The sequence below is a fragment of the Spinacia oleracea genome, chromosome 1 (assembly GCF_020520425.1).
Source record: "Spinacia oleracea cultivar Varoflay chromosome 1, BTI_SOV_V1, whole genome shotgun sequence".
NCBI classification, from domain to species: Eukaryota; Viridiplantae; Streptophyta; class Magnoliopsida; order Caryophyllales; family Amaranthaceae; genus Spinacia; species Spinacia oleracea.
In genome coordinates this window covers 12,006,104-12,026,236 of record NC_079487.1, presented here as the reverse complement: position 1 = coordinate 12,026,236, position 20,133 = coordinate 12,006,104, and the positions used below count along the sequence as shown (strand labels likewise).

At 35.8% G+C, this 20,133-nt stretch overlaps 5 non-coding genes across 5 annotated transcripts; 1 reads left to right on the top strand and 4 right to left on the bottom strand.

Moving 5' to 3' along the window:
* Positions 1-887: 887 nt before the first annotated feature.
* Positions 888-1,002, bottom strand: LOC130466404 (U5 spliceosomal RNA). The gene has a single exon (XR_008926638.1). It is a non-coding gene; the product is annotated as a U5 spliceosomal RNA (small nuclear RNA).
* Positions 1,003-1,669: 667 nt separating this feature from the next.
* On the bottom strand, positions 1,670-1,824 carry LOC130466376 (U4 spliceosomal RNA). The gene has a single exon (XR_008926609.1). It is a non-coding gene; the product is annotated as a U4 spliceosomal RNA (small nuclear RNA).
* Positions 1,825-5,112: 3,288 nt separating this feature from the next.
* LOC130466441 (U1 spliceosomal RNA) lies at positions 5,113-5,272 on the top strand. The gene has a single exon (XR_008926670.1). It is a non-coding gene; the product is annotated as a U1 spliceosomal RNA (small nuclear RNA).
* A 1,169-nt stretch (positions 5,273-6,441) lies between these two features.
* LOC130466393 (U5 spliceosomal RNA) lies at positions 6,442-6,556 on the bottom strand. The gene has a single exon (XR_008926627.1). It is a non-coding gene; the product is annotated as a U5 spliceosomal RNA (small nuclear RNA).
* Positions 6,557-8,412: 1,856 nt separating this feature from the next.
* LOC130466380 (U4 spliceosomal RNA) lies at positions 8,413-8,567 on the bottom strand. Its single transcript, XR_008926613.1, has one exon. It is a non-coding gene; the product is annotated as a U4 spliceosomal RNA (small nuclear RNA).
* Between the last annotated feature and the right edge of the window lie 11,566 nt (positions 8,568-20,133).

Sequence of the window (20,133 nt, the reverse complement as noted above, 5' to 3'; positions counted from 1 at the left end):
CAAGTTGCCCCTTGACTCGGCAATCTCTCACTGGTTGGTTAGTATTTCTCGGTGGCTCACCCGTATCTTGGAAAACCAAGAAACAACATATCGTTTCTCGATCGTCTGCGAGGGCTGAGTACCGGGCCATGGCAACCATTACTTCGGAGTTGAAGTGGCTTAAATCCTTACTTCATTGCTTGGGTGTTAATCATCCTCGGGCCATGGCTTTATTTTGCGACAGTAAGTCCGCTCTGCACATTGCTCAAAACCCTGTCTTTCATGAACGCACAAAGCATATTGAGATTGACTGTCACTATGTACGGGATGCTATTCAAGAGGGTATTATTACCACTAGTCACGTATCTACAGACAATCAGCTTGCCGACATCTTCACGAAGGCATTGGGCAAGCGTAAATTCTTGTACTTACTTCGCAAGTTGGGCATTTGTGATCTCCATGCTCCAACTTGAGGGGGGTATTAGGGCTTTGTATATATTATGTATTTTGGGCTTTAATAGACTAAGCTTGTAATTAGTATATTAGGTCTCGGAAAGCCCGTGGCTAATACTGTAGTATATAATGCTACTTCCTGTGCAATACAAACTCAAGGAAATTAATAACCCTAACAAACTTGTCATGGTATCGAAGCTAGCAGCCTAGCAAACCCTATCATCTCAAAACAACTTTTTTTTCCTCGCCTATTTTTTAACAACAGCCGTTTACCAACAGAAGTTTGTTAGGTTTGGACGAATGTTGGGAAATTAATAACCCTAACAAACTTGTCAATTATAGAAAATGACAATTACCCAAACCTACGAAATTAAGAACATTCTTTCCCAGTTAAATGGTACTCCGTAACTGTTAATTCATTCCACGATACTTGAAAAGTGATAATGTATTAATGGAAGCTCCTAATGGAACTCCCTCCAAAAATGAACGTATGCCACTAAATGCAGCAAGCACACGGTATTCTTTAGTAAAAGGCGAAAGAATAGTTCGCTTTGTGCTCACTGCATGGCTGCGTGAGTTTAACTAAAATGATGACCACTTATTTATACCGCTATTCTAGCTTGTATCTTCTCCTTTTCCTATGTGGGAGCAATCTGCTTATTTTTCTGAAGCCACAATATTTTAGTTATTTCCAGATGAGCAGTTGTGTACTCGAATAACCTAAATGGAAAAAATGTCAAATCTTTTGATTTCTAATTGATCTAATTTTAAACTGTATGATCTACATCGCCTACATAATTTTCAGTAATGGTATTCGATTAATTTTAAGAATTTAAGGCTCGTCAATCAGGTCAAGAAAACTGAATGCAAGGATTTAAACATGCATAGATGTACATCATGCAATAAAGCATTCATAGACGTACGTCATGCATGTGTAACCTGTCTTCTTAAGAATTGAATTACTAATGCTGCAGGAAATTAAAGTCAGACATTCTGATTTTGAGCAATATAACAAATTAACAGCAGACAGTCTCCAAGTTGTAGGAAATTAAAGTCAGACGTTCTGATTTTGAGATTTTTATTCCAAGACTTATATAGGCCAAGAATTCAAACAGCATGATTATAACATGATAAGCCGATAACCACTCTGGCATGTCTTAGTCTACCAGACTACCACATTACTAAGGTTTGATTTGGCATAGTCAGTACGGAGAAGAATTTTGTATTTGAATTGTAAGGCTTTGCCCACAAGAGAGGGAGCCCTTCCAGAAATTCTCGTCGACCAAGGTCAAGCCAAGGCCGAAGAGGGGGTTTGGAAATAGTTTTCAACCAGCAATTGACGCGCCTCGGTTATTACCTCACTAGCTGCGTCATTGCCCCAAGCGCAAAGATAACTTGAATGAAATAAAGTTTTCATTTATATGATATTCTCATGTGATGTTAATGTCTACATTTCATGATGTGGGACAAGAACATGAACCTTACAATCCTAGCAGGTTACCGCACAGTGCTCTCATTCTCTGACCCTCAGTATTGAGGTTTCTGTATTTTATGCAACTAGCGTAGTTGAGGCGGCTAGACTGCGACGGAAGCAAAATCAAAGCATAGCAGTATAGCACGCACCTTATTCATGCTCCTCCAACTTTGTAGCTACAAGTGTCCAAGCTTTTAACGTAGTCGGCTATCGTCCACTAAGCTAAATATAAAAGGATCTCGGTAGGAGGAGCTTGTCTATGTTGCAAAGTGGGTAGACAAATACCCTCTTTAAAAGTAATATGTTGAATATAATAACAAGGTCAAAGGTTTAGCTTGGGCTCGTTCGGTATCGATTTTTGTTTTCTGTTTTTTACAAAACTAAAAATCAAAATATAAAAACCACAAAAAGTAGTTTCCAGTTTTTTGTTGTCAATTTTCAAAATTAACATGATTACAATAGGTATGACTATGTTTTAATTGATATTCAATATAAATCATATGACTTACAAAACCAAAAAACCAAAAACTGGAAACTAACAGTGATACTGAACGGGCCCTTAGTTGGCATTCTCACTCAATCAATGTATTCGAGCAACCTGAGTTAGAAACCATGCGCCAGTAGTTTTATTTTTATTTATTGTTATTTTTTCGGGCTCTAAACCTCTAACTAGTTTGTCAATGCATTTACTTCTCTTTATGGAGTACGGAGTATTATCATGTTTTAAGATTTAAGTTTTGCCTTAAAAATGTGCTCTTATATGGATAATCTCTTACTTCATCCGTTCATTTTTACTCGCAATGTTTGTCACTTTCACGCATGTCAATGTACAAATTTGATCATTAATATCTTTAATTCTCTTTAAGCAAAAATTATAAAAAATTAATATTTTGAAAATACACATTAAGACGAATCTAACAAGATCTCACATGAATATGTTTTATCTTACGTATAACTCACCAACAATGATCAAATTATAATATGTGAATAGTGTAGAAATCACAACGTTGCGAGTATTTAATGCGGAGTATCATATATACACAAATATTTTAAAATGAATAAAGAAATGAAGAGGTTACCTTAATGGATTTTACATGTTCAATAAAGAAAATTAGAACAACTCGAATTATGTGAAGTATTTTCTTAAGTTGTATTCCATAGGTTTAAAGGGAGGTCGTGAGTACGATAACTTAATATAGGCAAATACTTTTTTCCGATGTAATGAATAATTAGTGTGATGAGATATTATATGCTTACATAGACACCGATTTTTGAATAGTACTTTTATAAAAGAACTAGTTTATTTTATTTTACGTCATACGTATTAAAAAATGTCTACCGATTTTTAAATAGTACTTTTATAAAAGAACTACTTTATTTTATGTCTACATCATACTTATTATTAGAAAATGTCTACCTTATTTCAAAATCCTGCATACGTCACTTCTTAGCAGTTCATTTGTTTTAAAAACAAAAATAGCAGCCACTAGTTTCTTTTAACATGTTTAGATAAATTGATAGGGATTTTTTTTCTCCTTTTAACTTATACGAAGTATTATTTATTTTCAAGTTCCCGAAAAAATATATTTGCTGCCCTTGTTGTTGCGCCAAGCCGCCCACGGGCCTTGAATGCTTCGCGTACTCGGCTCGTGGGCTGGTCCTCGTGTGTGTCCGATGGCGTTTTGGCCAATGCTTATCATATAGTAATTTGACAATCTATTCGTCTTACCATACACTTATTCGTTTGGCCTAGTTTACGAATATACTCAATACGATATACGATTACGATCCAACGTCTTATTGTATATTTATATTTTCCGAACTAATTGCTCGAATAGCAATTGAATGAATTTCCGATTCATTTAATCCAACGATCTGTTTTATGTCATTGGTGTGACCTTGTAGGTTTAGTCAAGAGTAAGATGTGAGCCTAAGAAGGATTAGAATCACTGATGGGAAACATTGCTCCAGCTAGCTGTTCCGATCACTTGATCTTGCTGAATTAATTATTCATAATTAATTTAAACCTTGGTATTAGACTAATGCACATTGGGTGAAGGATACATTTCCTTCACTGAACATAGTCTTTGTTTGGCGGATCGTTCTAGCTTACTACAAAAGAAACTATATTTTGTAATGTAGTTTCTACAGTATAGCCCAGTTGTGATTCTTGTTAGAAATGCCTATCAAGATTGGTTAGCAGCAAGACATTTGGGTTTAAATAACCCAAAGGGAGTTTCTAATCTCACAACAAATGTATTGAAAAACACCAAGGAGGTTAGTTGTCCCCTCCTTCTCATAACTTTGTAAAGTTAAATTTTGATGGTTCGAAATTAAAAAATGAAAGGTCGGCTTTTGAGGTTGTAGTTTCATGCTGAATCGCCAACCAGGGAGAGGAGGTGTCCAAGTTTACAACAATCTCTAATTTAATTATTGAAGATAACCATCAGACATTATCAATTTCATTTAAATGGGTATGTAAGGTTCCATGGGATACCCACAATGTCATTAGTGGCGTGATATGAATCCACTGTGTTTTAAGAGTTTCGAGGTAAATCATTGGTTTCGAGAGGCGATTAAAGACGCACACTTGTGTGTAACAAAGGTCACTCATATTCGTCACTCACTTATAGGTAATATGTCTTCCTCCGTTATAAAAAGTACATTTTGTTGAGGGCATGGAATGCATATGAATAGAAACTTTAAATTCCATAGTCGAATTTGCCGTTTTATTGTTTTTTTCAAGAATAAGGAGGAGTATGTGCGTTTTTTTTAATTCACACTATAAAAACTACTCCGTAAACATTAATATTAAGTAACAAAAAAGTTCGATTAATTATCAGCCCATCCAACCCCATATTTGATAAACTTTATTTTTTTGTTTTATAATACTGTCATGGAATAGTTGGTTATTTTAACCAATATGGAGTATCCATCCATGTAGACACCCCATGGTTTGTTAAATCGGGTCATCGATTGACTGTATAACAAATTCGGGTATAATCGAATAATATTTTGTGCGGGACCATTGTACTCATCCTTGATTGAATGTAAGATCCTTTTATCCGGGTTAGTTCGATTTTTATCGGATGTTGGTCAGATCGGTTCACATTTTGACAATCTTTAATACAACATTCCCACATCGGAAAAGCATAATTCTTACAAAATGAATCTAGTATAAAATAGAAAAGTGAATATTGTAAAACTTACTTACCTGGACGAGGTCTATGGGCGATCAATTAGGCTCATGGCCTAGGCTGATGGTTTCCATTGCACTTAGGACGGGTATCAGCCTAAGATCTCCCCAAGTGGGAGAGTCTACGTCATAATTTGTGATAGTGAGGGCCTGCGTTCGCGCGGCCCTCGTCTAATTCAATTCTTAAATATTCAGTTAGTTTAGTCTAATTCAATTCTTAAGATTTTGTTTGTTTGGAAAATGTCAAAACATATTATTTCTCGAACTGGATTACGTTAAAATGAAAATAGTAAAATGTCAAAATAGGATTTTAGGAGAGGATTTAAAGCCTTTATATCTCGTGCAGTTTTATATGGATGCGGTTCTTCATATTCAACTAGCTATATTTATGGCATTGGTTGTAGTAAGAACATCTATGGTTCCAGCTTCTATAACTTGTGCATTTTTATGGATGAGGTTCTTCAGATTCGCGCGGCTCCTGTCCATTCCCTTTCCCTATATTTATGGCATTGGCGACTGCATTTGCGTTGGTCCTTCCATTTAATTCCCTATATTTTTAGACCAATTAAGTTCAGAACAGATTTAAGAACTAGCTAGCCTAATGCATGGTACAAAACAAAATTCTCTATTTTGGTTACTCCCTCTGTCCTTTAATACTCGCACCGTTTTCCTTTTCGAGTCGTCCCTTAATAAGTTAATTCAAATGTCTTAAACTCCGCACCGGTCAAACCGGTGCGAGTATTAAGGGATGGAGGGAGTATTTTATAGTCTTATATGGAGTACTTTGATGATATTTTATTGCGTTGTTTCCCAAAGGTGCATCTTTTAGACAGAAACGTATTGGATATACTCTGAAAGTTCAACAGTGCACAGCTACGTCCCAATTAACATTTCTGCTCAGCTCCACTTCAAAACTTTTTGTAAAGTCTTCTGTAATGTTTTCTTTCTTCCCGGTCTTGTTAGCGAACACCATATGTTTTCACTTTCCAGTTTAGGGTATTACAACATGACTTAAAAAATGTCAGCCATGATCAAAAGATATATTAGTAAAGCCGATCATGACTTATAATCCCTTGATCAACCACTTCTTACATTTATCACAATACTTGCACAAAAATTTTATCAAAGTTCGATCAAATTAGAAATGCATTCGGAACTCCGCATAATTCACATAAGAGTTTATATGGTAGCTGTTAGTTCATTCCCACCTAAAATTTCATAAGAATTCCTATGGTAGCTATTACAACATGACTTATAAAACATGTTTTCCCACCTAATATTTCCTATGGTATGTGTTAATTCATTCCACGGTACTTGAAAAGTGATACTGTATTAATGGAAGCTCCTAATGGAACTCCCTCCAAAAATAAACGTATGCCACGAAATACAGCGAGCACACGGTATTCTTTAGTAAAAGGCGAAAGAATAGTTCGCTTTGTGCTCACTGCGTGGCTGCGTGAGTTTAACAAAAATGATGGCAACTTATTTATACCGCTATTCTAGCTTGTATCTTCTTCTTTTCTTATGTGGGAGCAATCTGCTTATTTTTCTGAAGCCTAAAACTTTGTACAATATTTTAGCTCTGAAACTAAAATAGATCACGTGCACGCACGGATTTTGATCATTTTTTTCACAAAATATTTAACGGTATCTCCCAAACTACTGAATAGTTATAACATTTTTAACATACTCGTTTAAATTTATTCATCTAATGTGCATATTTAAAATGTTAATATGGTAATTTGACCAAACTATTGAGTGATTTATTTTTCATTTTTAATATAGCGATTTGACTAAAATATTACCAATTTAGAATCATTATTATTACGTTGTATCTATTATTGTCATAATTTATAAACTAAATTTTGTTTCCATACATAAATAATTTTTTAAAAAAATGTAAAGATTAAAAAAAAAATAGATACACTTTTTTGGGGAAATGGTTTTTGGCGGAAAAAACTCACACCAGGAATTGACACGTGTTATTTCTGGTGTTTCTTTTAGTATATAGTAATAGATAACAACAAATGATAAGTTGTGTACTCGAATAACCTTAATGGAAAAAATGTCAAATCTTTTGATTTCTAATTGATCTAATTTTAAACGGTGTGATCTACATCGCCTATATAATTTTCAGTAATGGTATTCTATTAACTTTAAGAATTTAAGGCTCGTCGACTAGGTCAAGAAAACTGAATGTAAAGATTTAAACATGCATAGATGTACATCATGCAATAAAGCATTCATAGACGTACGTCATGCATGTGTAACCTGTCCTCTTAAGATTGAATTACTAATGCTACAGGTTAAGGAAATTAAAGTCAGACGTTCTGATTTTGAGCTTTTGGTTTAACCAATCTAATATATATATATATATATATAAAGGAGGCATATTTGCTGAAATATTAGAGCGCCACCTAGAATTACTAATAGTTTCGGCCAATAAAAAATAAGATTTCTAATTTATTTTTGAATTAAAAAAATCGATTGCCATGTAGATAATTAATTAGGTGTCACGTAGATATTTTAATTAATTAATTACTAATATATACAACTCCATTTGAAATCAAACACTATAATAAATTTTTAAAAAAATCTAAAATAAAATTCATTCAAAATCAAACACTAATCTAAAATAAAATAAATAAAATATATTATCCAATATTAGAGCGCCATGTAGAGAATCTAATGGTTTCGGCCAATGAAAAATAAGATTTCAAAATTAATATTGAATTAAAAAAGTCGAGTGCCACGTAGATAAATAGTTAAACGCCAGGTAGATATTTTAATTAATTAATTAATTAATAATATTACGTATATACAATTTTATCCAAAAACAAACACTCTCATAATTTATTTATTTTAAATCTAAAATGAAATTTAATACAAAATCAAAAAATAATTTAATCTAATACGAAGTATATAAAATTGGTATATATACATAGGAGTTTTATTTAAACATAACAATTTAATAGAATCCGTGCATCGCACGGGCTAAAATCTAGTATAACAAATTAACAGCAGACAGTCTCCAAGTTGTAGGAAATATATTGGATGAACATCTTTAAAGATACTAATTAGAAGTTCAATTATACAGAAATGAATACACACAAACACAAAATGCTATGGAGTACCATTTTTATTCTTATACTGATTATACTGATGATTTGAGTTAGTTAAGGAAGGCCAAGATTCAAGCAGCAGGTTTATCATGGTGAGGTTATCCTTAGTATAGAAAGCAAATTCTGGAACAAGCAGGTTTGATTTGGCATACTGAATATGGAGAAGAATTTTTGTATTTGAATTGTAAGGCTTTACCCTCAAGAGAGGGAGCCCTTCCAGAAATTCTCGACGGCCAAGGTCAAGCCAAGGCCGAAGAGGGGATTTGGAAATAGTTTTCAACCAGCAATTGACGCGCCTCGGTTATTACCTCACTAGCTGCGTCATTGCCCCAAGCGCAAAGATGTTCTCGTGTGATGTTAATGTCTACATTTTATGATGTGGGACAAGAACTTTAACCTTACCATTTGATGCAGAGTTGATGCTACACCTTCTAAGTGGTGGAATCAGGGGCGTCCGAGTAGGAGGTTAAATGTGGGTTTAATTTTCACTATCTTGATTTCTGTAGTTCTCGCTACATGTAACACCTCGATAATTCTCTCTTTTTTAAAGTACCCTTTTAATATAAAATATAGATAATTATCAAGGCATTATTGCCCGTGAGAAAATATATCGACTTACTCGGAATTTTACAGCGGAAAACATAATAATAACTTTATAGAATAAATAGTCAATTATAACTCAACTCTAAAACCAACCAATAAAATCCAAAGTCAACTTAAAACAACCCAAGGTCAACTTAAATAAATACAATCCAAGGTCAACTTAGAAAATTATAAATAACTACACAAACTCTCCATTCCCGAACCCAATTATGCATCATCTTCAAACCTATAAATGGACAATGCTTATTGATCCTTATAGACTATCACCGAAATGGGTCATCACATGATCAATAAGGCATAGCCATGATCAAGATGCACAAACAAAAACACGTAATCAGCAAAGCTGAGTACTACATACTAAATAAAAACAATCCTAACATGATACTAATAATCAAACAATCCTAACATGATACTAATAAATAATAGATAATAATAAGTAACAACATAAAGACTCACAAATAACTTTTACTAGACTAACTTATAATAGCAATTAATTTAAATGGATTAGTCAATGGACTGAGTTGTCTAACTGAAATAGTGTTCCTTTTGGAAGACAAAATACAGGCGAGACTCCGTATTCTCATGACCTACGATATCGAGGAACCCTTTAATTAAAATAGAACATGGTAACAACTTCGATCCCAGAAAAAGACATGGGCTACCACCCTAAACTCCAACTCCTAATAGTCCGTCACTTCAAACATTCACAGTTTAAAGCTATATTGTAAAACGTTTTTTTTTACAACAGCTATTTACCCGTTGCATGTGAATAACATACAATGATATAAACAATCCATCATAGAATGTGAATGTGAATGTGAATAATGTATAATTTAAACCATTACATGCATTTAGATACATGTATGATGTATGTAGCCCAGCAATGTCATGGGAATAAAAACGTTGAATCTGTCCGCAATTTTTTTTAAGAAAGTGATAATCGCTCTTTTATAAAAGTGTTTTATGAATTTCGTTTTCTCCTGGAAAAAAAAATTGTGCACGCCAAAATTATGTACATGTAACAAATAAAATTAACGGATTTTTCATGAAATACCCTCGAGTATTTCCATAATTCACCAAACGCCCATCAAGTTTCAATAATTTATAAAATACCCCTATTTGAATACTTATACCCCAACTACCCATATTTCAATACTTAATACACCAAGTACTTTTAATGACGTTATTGACCCTATAATAAACCAATCGAATTTTCCATGAAATACCAAGTAGTTTTGCCATAATTCACCAATTAAATGCCTATCAAGTTTCACTAATACATAAAATACCCCTATTTCAATACTTAATACCCCAACTACCCCTATTTCAATACTTAATACACCAAATAATAAACGACATATTTCATTAATGTCTAATTAACTCACCAATTAATTCCCTAATCAACCCACCCATTTCTTTTTTCTTTCCCCAACTCTGATTTTCTTTGAAAGAACATTGAAATCGATTCCTCCCCAAATCAATTTTCTTCACATTATAACTAACTGCCCAACCACCACCACCACCTCCTAAATCCATCGCCTCCTCCACCACCGTCAAAACTCCCCTTCGCTTCGCCCAGAACTGAATCGCTGACCCCTCACCTTTCCTCCTCCCTCACGCCCTCCCTGCCTCATAGGTACACTCAATGTTTCACCACCTCACCAGTCGAGTAGTTGACAGCAGCGAGAAGTGAGCGACTGAGCGAGCCTACCTGCCGGAAAACGATGATGCGTGAAAAAAACAAACGTTGCGAGTAAAAATGAACGAAGGAAGTATAATTTTTCATATAAATACTCCCTCCATTTCGAGTAAATGTTTAGACCCCAGAAATTCCCTTATAATATAGAGATTAGCTTGGACATACAAGATATATTGCAAGAAGCAAGATAAAAAAAGCAAATTCAAATGATACACTTTAATAATAAAATCAATTAAACAACGTACAGAAGGAAATCATTGTTATATAATTAGATATTTGCAGCAGTAGCTAGATATAGCACGATCGATCTAGCCGCATGTACCCGAAAAATAGCCGTCGCATGTATAGTTCGAGCAACAAGGGGTAAATAGACTGCATGATTCCCCAGCCCCGGGGCACGGATGGCATGTACCGGAAAAGAAGCCGTCACACGAGAGCTCAGAGCAACACTGAGTGAACATTTTACTGCAAGAAGCACCAAGTCCTGGGCACGTTTGGCAAGTATGAGCCTCGAGCTCGAATTGTCTGCATTCATAACCCGGGCAACACTCATTAGGAGTGTTGCAAAGGGTGTTTACTGGAGTGCATTCATCCTGTGCGGCGACTTTATTAGTCGCCACCATCAGAATAACGGCAACCATAAGCCCAAGAACAACCTTAAAGTTACTCATTGTTTTCATGTATCTTATTATCTTAATTTTCTGGTGCTCTTATCTATGGATTTCCAGGCTTTTTATAAACTTCAATTCCTAATCAAAGTCGTACCTGATTAATTATGTAACAATCATAGCCAACGCATACTGATGCGTGCAACATCGACATAATTAAGTTGGCAACCAGTTGAATTATCCCTTAATATATTACTATCAATCTAAGAATGTCCTAAGAAATAAAATTTTTGAAATGAATAATTAATAGGAAAATTTGCAAGAAACCACTTTTTAAAATACAAAGAGTGATTTTATGTGAAACCACCTTTTAAAAGGAATTTTACAAGAAGAAACCTAAATCATAAATTTTTTTATCAAAAGACCACCTTTGTCCGAAATCCGGTAGTTAACTGCATTTTCCGGCATTACACCTATATAGTTTTTTTTTTCTTCTCTTTCTCTCTCTCTTCTTCCTACCCGGCCTTCTCCATTCTTAATCCCCTACAACTCATTCAGTATTTCTTAATTCATCACAACAAGCCCATGTTATTTTCTTCCTCAACTAACTTCATCCTTAAAACAATTACCCCGTCCAGTTAATACAAACTCAATTTTACTAAAAAAAAAAAGCTAATTGTTCTTTTCGAGTCTAATCAACAACAACTCCAATTAATTCACAAGCTTAGTGGTTTTCGCATCCATGGCATATCTGTTGAATAAATTAACGTGAAAGAGAGTGAAAGAAATAAGCGAATAACATTTCATTCTGAATCAAAATACACGTACATCATATATTTATATACTGCTAGAGATAACTAATAAACCTAAAATTAAGGGAAACATAATCCCATGATAACCCACTAACTAACTAAATCAGAAAACTTATCCCATTAATTGTAACTCATTATTCCCATTAGTCCATGACTTAGTAAACCACTAAGTTACTGACTCCTAGATAAACTCTAACAAAATAAATATTAATTTGAATAATTATCTAACATCCTCCCTTGATCCAAAATCACGTACAATTGCTCAACCTTGCTATTGTCTTCAACGATCCATATTGCGGTGGCCGGTGGACTCCGACTTGAACTCTGACATTTTTTTTAAAAAATCTCAACACGAACTCTCGACACACAAGAACACACGACTAGAAGAGGCTACTTTCTTCTCCTTCAACATTTTGAACAAACCAATCGATAAAACAAGTCGTCCTAAGAGTTTCCTTTTCTCCCAAGTTTCTTCTCTCGGTGCACGTTAGCTTAACGTGAGCCGTAGCCATGGCAAGAAAAACTGGGTCGAAAGCTCAAGGAAACAGGCATGGAAATGGCAATGGAAGACCACGAGGACCATCTTCAGACTCCCAAGCGCTGAAAACTCGCTCGATGGACGAAGTTCTGGGCGTAGAGGCTTTGGATTTTGGGATTGAGAATGAAGTTTTCACTCCAAAATCTGGGTTGCGACATCTCCAAGTTCGATCAGAAGTTCGTCATTCATTCAATGAATTCATGGAAGTCATCCATGGTTCAGCAAAACAGATGAATGCAGGTACTACTCGATCTCAGCTGGATATTGGTATGGTTTCAATACCCATTTTACAACAATTTGATGATGCTGCTAAATCTGAGCATAGTGATAATCATAGTGAATCAACTACTGATCATAATGATGCGATTCCACCCATAGTGAATTCAGTTCATATTGAAATAGATGATATACAGGATGAGATTGATTTCTGGAATTCTGCTGTTGTTTGTTATGTAGTGGGTGCAAACCCTCCTGTTCATGTGATGGAGGGATATTTTAGGAGAATATGGAGGAATTTTAAAGTGGATAAAGTGGTGATGGTGAAGAAAGGAGTATTTCTGGTGCGATTTATGACAATGGAGGCAAGAGATACAGTGTTAACTGGTCATTACTTCTTTGATAAGAAACCCCTAATTGTTAGACCTTGGTCTGTGGATATGGACATGGAAAAGGAAGAAGTACAGGTTATCCCTATTTGGATTCAATTGAGATTGAACTTCAAATATTGGGGTGAAAAAGCTCTGTTTAAAATAGTGGGGCAGATTGGCAATCCAGTTAAGAGAGATTCAGCCACTATTAATAGGGACAAGCTACACTATGCTAGAGTTATGGTGGAAGTGCCAATGAATCAAAAACTACCTGAGTCTGTTTCTTTTGTGAATGAGCATGGCATGATAACTCAGGTGGAATTGAGATATGAATGGAGGCCAACACTCTGTGAGAAATGTCAGTTGATAGGGCATACTGAATCAGAATGTAGACAGAACAAAGCTAAGAAACTGTGGGTGCAGAAACAGGTTCAACCTGTGCATCAAGTAAGATCTCAAGAGGTGGAAGTGGATCAAGAGGGATTTCAGAGGGCACTTAGACCAATAAGAGTGAGAGTTTCTTCTGTGGAACCCACTCAGACTGCAAATCCTTTCCAGTTACTTAATGATGAGCAACAGGAGCAAGTTTCTCCACAATTGCAAGACAGTTCTGGTGATCACAGATGTGTCAGTGAACAAATGGGGAGTTTAATTGGAAGAGGGAACTCTTCTTCTCCTCATGGATAGGATATTAAGTTGGAATGTTAGGGGGCTCAATTCATCCCAGAAGCAGAGTGAAGTGTGTAGATTCATTCAGCAGCATGGAATTGGATTGGTTGGTCTCCTAGAGCACAAGGTAAAGTTGCCAAATCTGGGTAAACTTTATCAGAAGATTTTCTCTGGTTGGTGTTTCACTAGCAACTCAAGCTTCCATTCTGGAGGTAGAATAATTGTGGCTTGGAATCCTGGTAGTTTCACTGTCAGCATTTTGTCTGTTACAGCTCAGCATATTCACTGTCATGTCACTCCTATGAGTGGTATGCCAGCTTTCTTTTGCACTTTTGTGTATGCTTTCAATGATAGTAAGCAGAGAGAGAGTTTATGGAGTGATTTGAGAGTTTTGAATACTCAGGATCCTTGGATTCTTGTGGAGATTTTAACTGTGTGATGAACATAGAGGAGAGAATTGGTTCTGCTGTTAGACAATCTGAAATTGCTGACATTAATGCCTGTATGCACTGCTGTGGCATGGAAGATATCAAAAGTAGTGGTCATTTCTTTACTTGGAACAATAAGCAGGAAGGAGCAAATAGGGTCTTTTCTAAACTGGATAGGGTTCTTGCTAACCCTAAATGGTTTGATTCTTATTCTGCTGCTGAGGTGTGTTTTCTGAGTGAAGGTGCTTTTGATCACTCACCTGGGTTGCTCACTGTTTATCCTAAGAATAATGGGGGGAAGAAACCTTTTAAGTACTTCACTATGTGGAAAAGTGCTCCAAAGTTTAGTGAGATTGTTAAGACTCAATGGGATAGACCCATTTCTGGAAGTAAGATGTTTGTAGTGGTTTCTAAGTTGAAGAGAGTGAAGTTGGCTTTGAAAGAGCTTAATAAGACTGGTTTTTCTGATGTACATGCTGCAGACTTGAAGGCCTATCATGACTTATTAGCTGCTCAAGAAGCTATGCATCTTCATCCTGCTGATCATTCACTTGCTAATGAAGAGCTAGATGCTATTAAGACATACAAAGATAAACATCAGGTTTATTTGGATTTTTTGAGGCAAAAAGCTAAAGTTGAGTGGATCAAGAGTGGGGATGAGAACACTGTTGTGTTTCACCAGAGTATTAAAAGAAGAAATTTGCAGAATCAAGTGTATAGTATTCATGATAAGAATGGAGTTTGGAGAGATAATCCTACTGAGGTTACTAGTGCTTTCTTGGAGTATAATGAATGTTTATTGGGTGGTAATAGTACTCAAAAAGCTGAAGTTCTTTCTCATATAGTTCAAACAGGTCCACTGGTTACTGATGCTCACAGAGCTATTCTAAATGCTCCTTACACTAGAGAAGAGGTGAAGAATGCTTTATGGTCTATTCCAGGTGTGAAAGCACCAGGGCCAGATGGATTTGGATCCTTCTTTTACAGAGATGCTTGGCACATAGTGGGGGATGATGTGATTGCTGCTGTGTTAGATGTTCTGCAGAGTGGCAAATTGTTGAAGGAGCTGAATCATACTGTAATTACCCTTATTCCCAAAACTAAATGCCCAAAAAATGTGAGTGAATACAGACCTATATCTTGCTGTAATACCTTATATAAATGTGTTACCAAGGTATTGTGTGGGAGAATGAGACAGATCTTGCCTGATCTTATCCAGGAGAATCAGGGTGGTTTTGTTCATGGGAGGTACATTGTTCACAATATCATGGTGATCCAAGATTTGGTTAAGCAGTATGGTAGGAAATCAGTAAAGCCTAGCTGTTTAATGAAAATAGATTTACAGAAGGCATATGATACAGTGGATTGGGGGTTTCTGAAATCTATGCTTGAGCAGTTGGGTTTCCCTAATTCCTTTGTGCAGATTGTTATGGAGTGTGTTACTACTCCCATGTTTTCTTTGATGGTTAATGGCTCAATGCAAGGGTTTTTCAAATCCAAAAGAGGGTTGAGACAAGGTGATCCCATGTCTCCCTTGTTATTTGTCATCTGTATGGAATATTTATCAAGAATTCTTCAGAAAATGAGTGCTCTCCCTCAGTTTCAGTTTCACCCAAGGTGCAGAGATATTAAGCTCACTCACTTGTGTTTTGCTGATGATCTGATCCTGTGTAGCAAAGGTGACTTCCCTTCCATTTATCTTCTGTTGCAAGCTTTCAAATTGTTCTCCATAACCTCTGGTTTGTCTGCTAATATTAAAAAATCCTCTGTTTATTGTCATGGTATGACTGAATCTGATGTAACTAGAGTGATTGCTGCTTCTGGTTTTACTAGAAGTGCTTTACCTTTTAGGTATTTGGGAGTTCCAATTTGTTCAAAGAAAATTACAGCAGCTCAGTGTGAGATGTTGGTGGATAAAATGACTGCTAGAATCAAAGTATGGAGCTCTAGGAACCTCTCTTATACAGCTAGGATGCAATTGATTAATGCTGTTTTGCTTAGTATCCATATGTATTGGTCCCAGATTTATATTTTGCCCAAGAGTGTTCTAAAAGAGATTACCAAAATTTGTAGATCCTTCTTATGGAGTGGACAGGCATATAGCTCTAAGCCAAGTTACATAGCTTGGGAGCAGACTTGTTGTGATAAGAATCAAGGTGGTCTTGGTTTTAGGAATGTGGAGGTGTGGAATGTGGCTAATCTGGGGAAGTATGTTTGGGCTGTAGCCAATAAGCAAGATAACATCTGGATAAAATGGATCAATTCAGTTTATGTTAAGGATGGGGATTGGTGGGATTTTGTCCCTACTAGTTCTTCTAGTTGGTACTGGAAGAAAATCTGTGATACTAAAGAACAAATCAAGCAAGTGTTTACTGCTACTGAATTCTGCAATATGCCTAAATATTCTGTGAAATTGGTGTATAATAAGCTCATTGATTCCAAGCCCATGGTTCACTGGGACAAGATGGTCTGGAATAGACTTACTGTGCCAAAACATAGGTTCATCTCTTGGTTGGCAATTCAGCACAGATTGCAAACAACAGCAAAAATGGCAAGAATTGGAGTTAGCTCAACTTCAGATTGTCTTCTCTGTGGTCAAGCCCCTGAAGATCATGAACACTTGTTCTTCAAGTGTCCTTACAGTAGCAGATGTCTCACTGATTTGAAGAGTTGGTTGGGGATTCCAAGCTCCCTTACTACCTTACAGAGAGGAGTTAGACAACTGTCTAACAGCAACAGTTCCAAATTTAGGAAAAGTGTTATGTATGCTAGCATGGTTGCTTTGATCTACCTGATCTGGAGGAGTAGAAATAGTAGTTTCTGGGATAAAGCTTTTCCTACTGTTTTGAATGTAATGACTCTTTTAAAGCATACAGTTAAGAGTAGAGTGATGGCTGTAATGCCAAAGAATGTAAGTAGGAAGGATAGTTTGTGGTTTCAGAATCTCTGAAACTTTGTTGTGTTGTGCTTGCTCTTGTGAGGAATGGTCCAACCTAGTTGGTTTGTTCCCCTTGAGTTAGCCTAGGTTGTATTCTGTTTTGTGGAAATTAATATTATCCTTACTTGCTTAGTAATTGGTTTGCTCTTTCTCAACACGTTGCTTATCCCAATACCTATCTTCTTTGTGACCCTACCTTTTGCAATAGTAGCATTGAACGCTACTCATGGATTGACGTTGTCCTTCGAATCGACCACGACCACCTCCATCACGACCACAACCACGACTACTCATACCGCGACCACGACCTTCACCATAATACCAATCACCCGACAGTTGCCCCGTAACTTGAAAGGCTTTCTCCTCGACGTTTTCTTCCGTAGACTTATCCATTCTCTCCTCATGAGCCATTAATGAACTCATCAATTCATTAAATGTGTAAGTTGATATGTCCTTAGACTCTAAAATTGCAGTCACAATATGTTTATAATCACTATTCAAACTCCTTAACACCTTGCCCACAATTGACTCATTTGAGATATTATCACCGTATATTTTCATTTGACTAATAATTGAAGACACTTTAGACAAATAATCTTGAATTGATTCTATCTTTGTCATTGTTAAACTTTCAAATTGTGTACGAAGGGTTTGTAATTATACAGCAATTACCTTCTTATCAACAAAATACTCCTGCTTGATGATTTCCCACGCTTGTTTCGATGTTGACGCAGCGGAAATTCGTGGGAAATTTTCATCATCCAATGCCGATCGGATAAAGAACAGAGCCTTTGCATCTCTCTTCCTATTTTCCTGTAGGCTTTGATCTGGTTCAGCCGGTGCCTCTGCCGGTTCCGTATACCCGTTCTCCACCATATCCCACAACTCTTGAGACTTGAACATAGTTTTCATCTTGAGACTCCATAAATGATAATTCTCCCCCTTAAACAATGGGATTAGGGGCTGAGAACTAGAACCACTACCATTAATCGCCATACTCCACACAATTAATTCACTCACAAACAAACTCTCACAATAATGGAAAAGAGAGCTACGTTGCTTTCTTGACTCTCACAACTCACACTTTTTTTTTTGTATGTTCTCACGGTAGAAACAAACTGCTGTGTTTGTTCCTTTCTCTCACCCTCTCTTTTTTTTGGTATGGATCTAACCTGGAGCTCTAGATACCATGTTGAATAAATTAATGTGAAAGAGAGTGAAAGAAATAAGCGAATAACATTGCATTCTGAATCAAAATACACGTACATCATATATCTATATACTGCTAGAGATAACTAATAAACCTAAAATTAAGGGAAACATAATCCCATGATAACCCACTAACTAACTAAATCAGAAAACTTATCCCATTAATTTTAGCCCATTATTCCCATTAGTCCATGACTTGTAAACCACTAAGTTACTGACTCCTAGAAAAACTCTAACAAAATAAATATTAATTTGAATCATTATCTAACAATATCAGGCCAAAAAATCTTCACCATTCTCGCCAATTTTTTTCTTTCTTTCTTTTGTGTGGGCAATCTATCGTAACTAGCTTAAAGTTTTCTTTAATTCTGTTTAATTTTGAATTAGTCTATGCCCGTGCTAATGTACGGGTTATTTATTATCATGTCATTTACTCAATAGTGTTTATGCACGCGATGCATGTTTGAGATTTTACAATAACAATTAGAGTATGTATAGAAACGAAAAAAAGTTAAAACATAAGAAACAATTTGTGTGATAAGTACATTATCTAAAAAACTTAGCACTTATAAAACATGGAAAAAAAAGAAGGAATAGTAATTCATCTAATATTCCATCTTATAATTACCAAAAAAATAGTATCCCATCTTATTTTTTTATAAAAAAGCCCAGAAGGAGCGAGTATGCGAAACACCTAAAATTCTAAAACTACACGACAAATTCTTAACCAATGTTTATGATTGTAAATTCTAATATTTAATCTTAATAAATTCATCAACCAATGTAAACTCGATTTTTTGTCATGCATTTTGATTGATGATCTAGCCCAACTACTAAAATAATGATGCTCTAAGATAATCTAATGATAATTAAAAAAATAATCTTGATTGAACAATGGTCCATGTTATCTACGAAGTATAACATAAAATTGGTTAGATGACTTTTTACCCTTGCATTTGCACAACTTCTTTAAAATATAAAAAATAAAACAGATGGAAAAAAATATTTTGCCAAACACAAAATGAATTATCTTTTATATATAATTTCGTTTATCAAAACTACTCCCTCCGTATAAAGGAAACTTCTACATTAAAATAGTACGTACATGTATCATGCATGTTTCTTCTCTCATGGTCTCCACTCTTAAATATAATATTTTGTTTCCTCTTCCAAAGGCTCAACAGTCCACACATACTCACATCATATTTTCTCACAATAATTATCTACTCACTATCGAATATTTACAATAAAGAATTAACACATCCACACACTTATATCTTATTACAAGGGTGCCCGGGACAAGGGATTCTTCTTCGGGCTGACTGTGATCTTACTTTGTCGGGTTGGTGTGATTCTGATTGGGCAAGTTGCCCCTTGACTCGGCAATCTCTCACTGGTTGGTTAGTATTTCTCGGTGGCTCACCTGTATCTTGGAAAACCAAGAAACAACATATCGTTTCTCGATCGTCTGCGAGGGCTGAGTACCGGGCCATGGCAACCATTACTTCGGAGTTGAAGTGGCTTAAATCCTTACTTCATTGCTTGGGTGTTGATCATCCTCGGGCCATGGCTAAGTCCGCTCTTCACATTGCTCAAAACCCTGTCTTTCATGAACGCACAAAGCATGTTGAGATTGACTGTCACTATGTACGGGATGCTATTCAAGAGGGTATTATTACCAATAGTCACGTATCTACAGACAATCAGCCTGCCGACATCTTCACGAAGGCATTGGGCAAGCGTAAATTCTTGTACTTACTTCGCAAGTTGGGCATTTGTGATCTCCATGCTCCAACTTGAGGGGGGTATTAGGGCTTT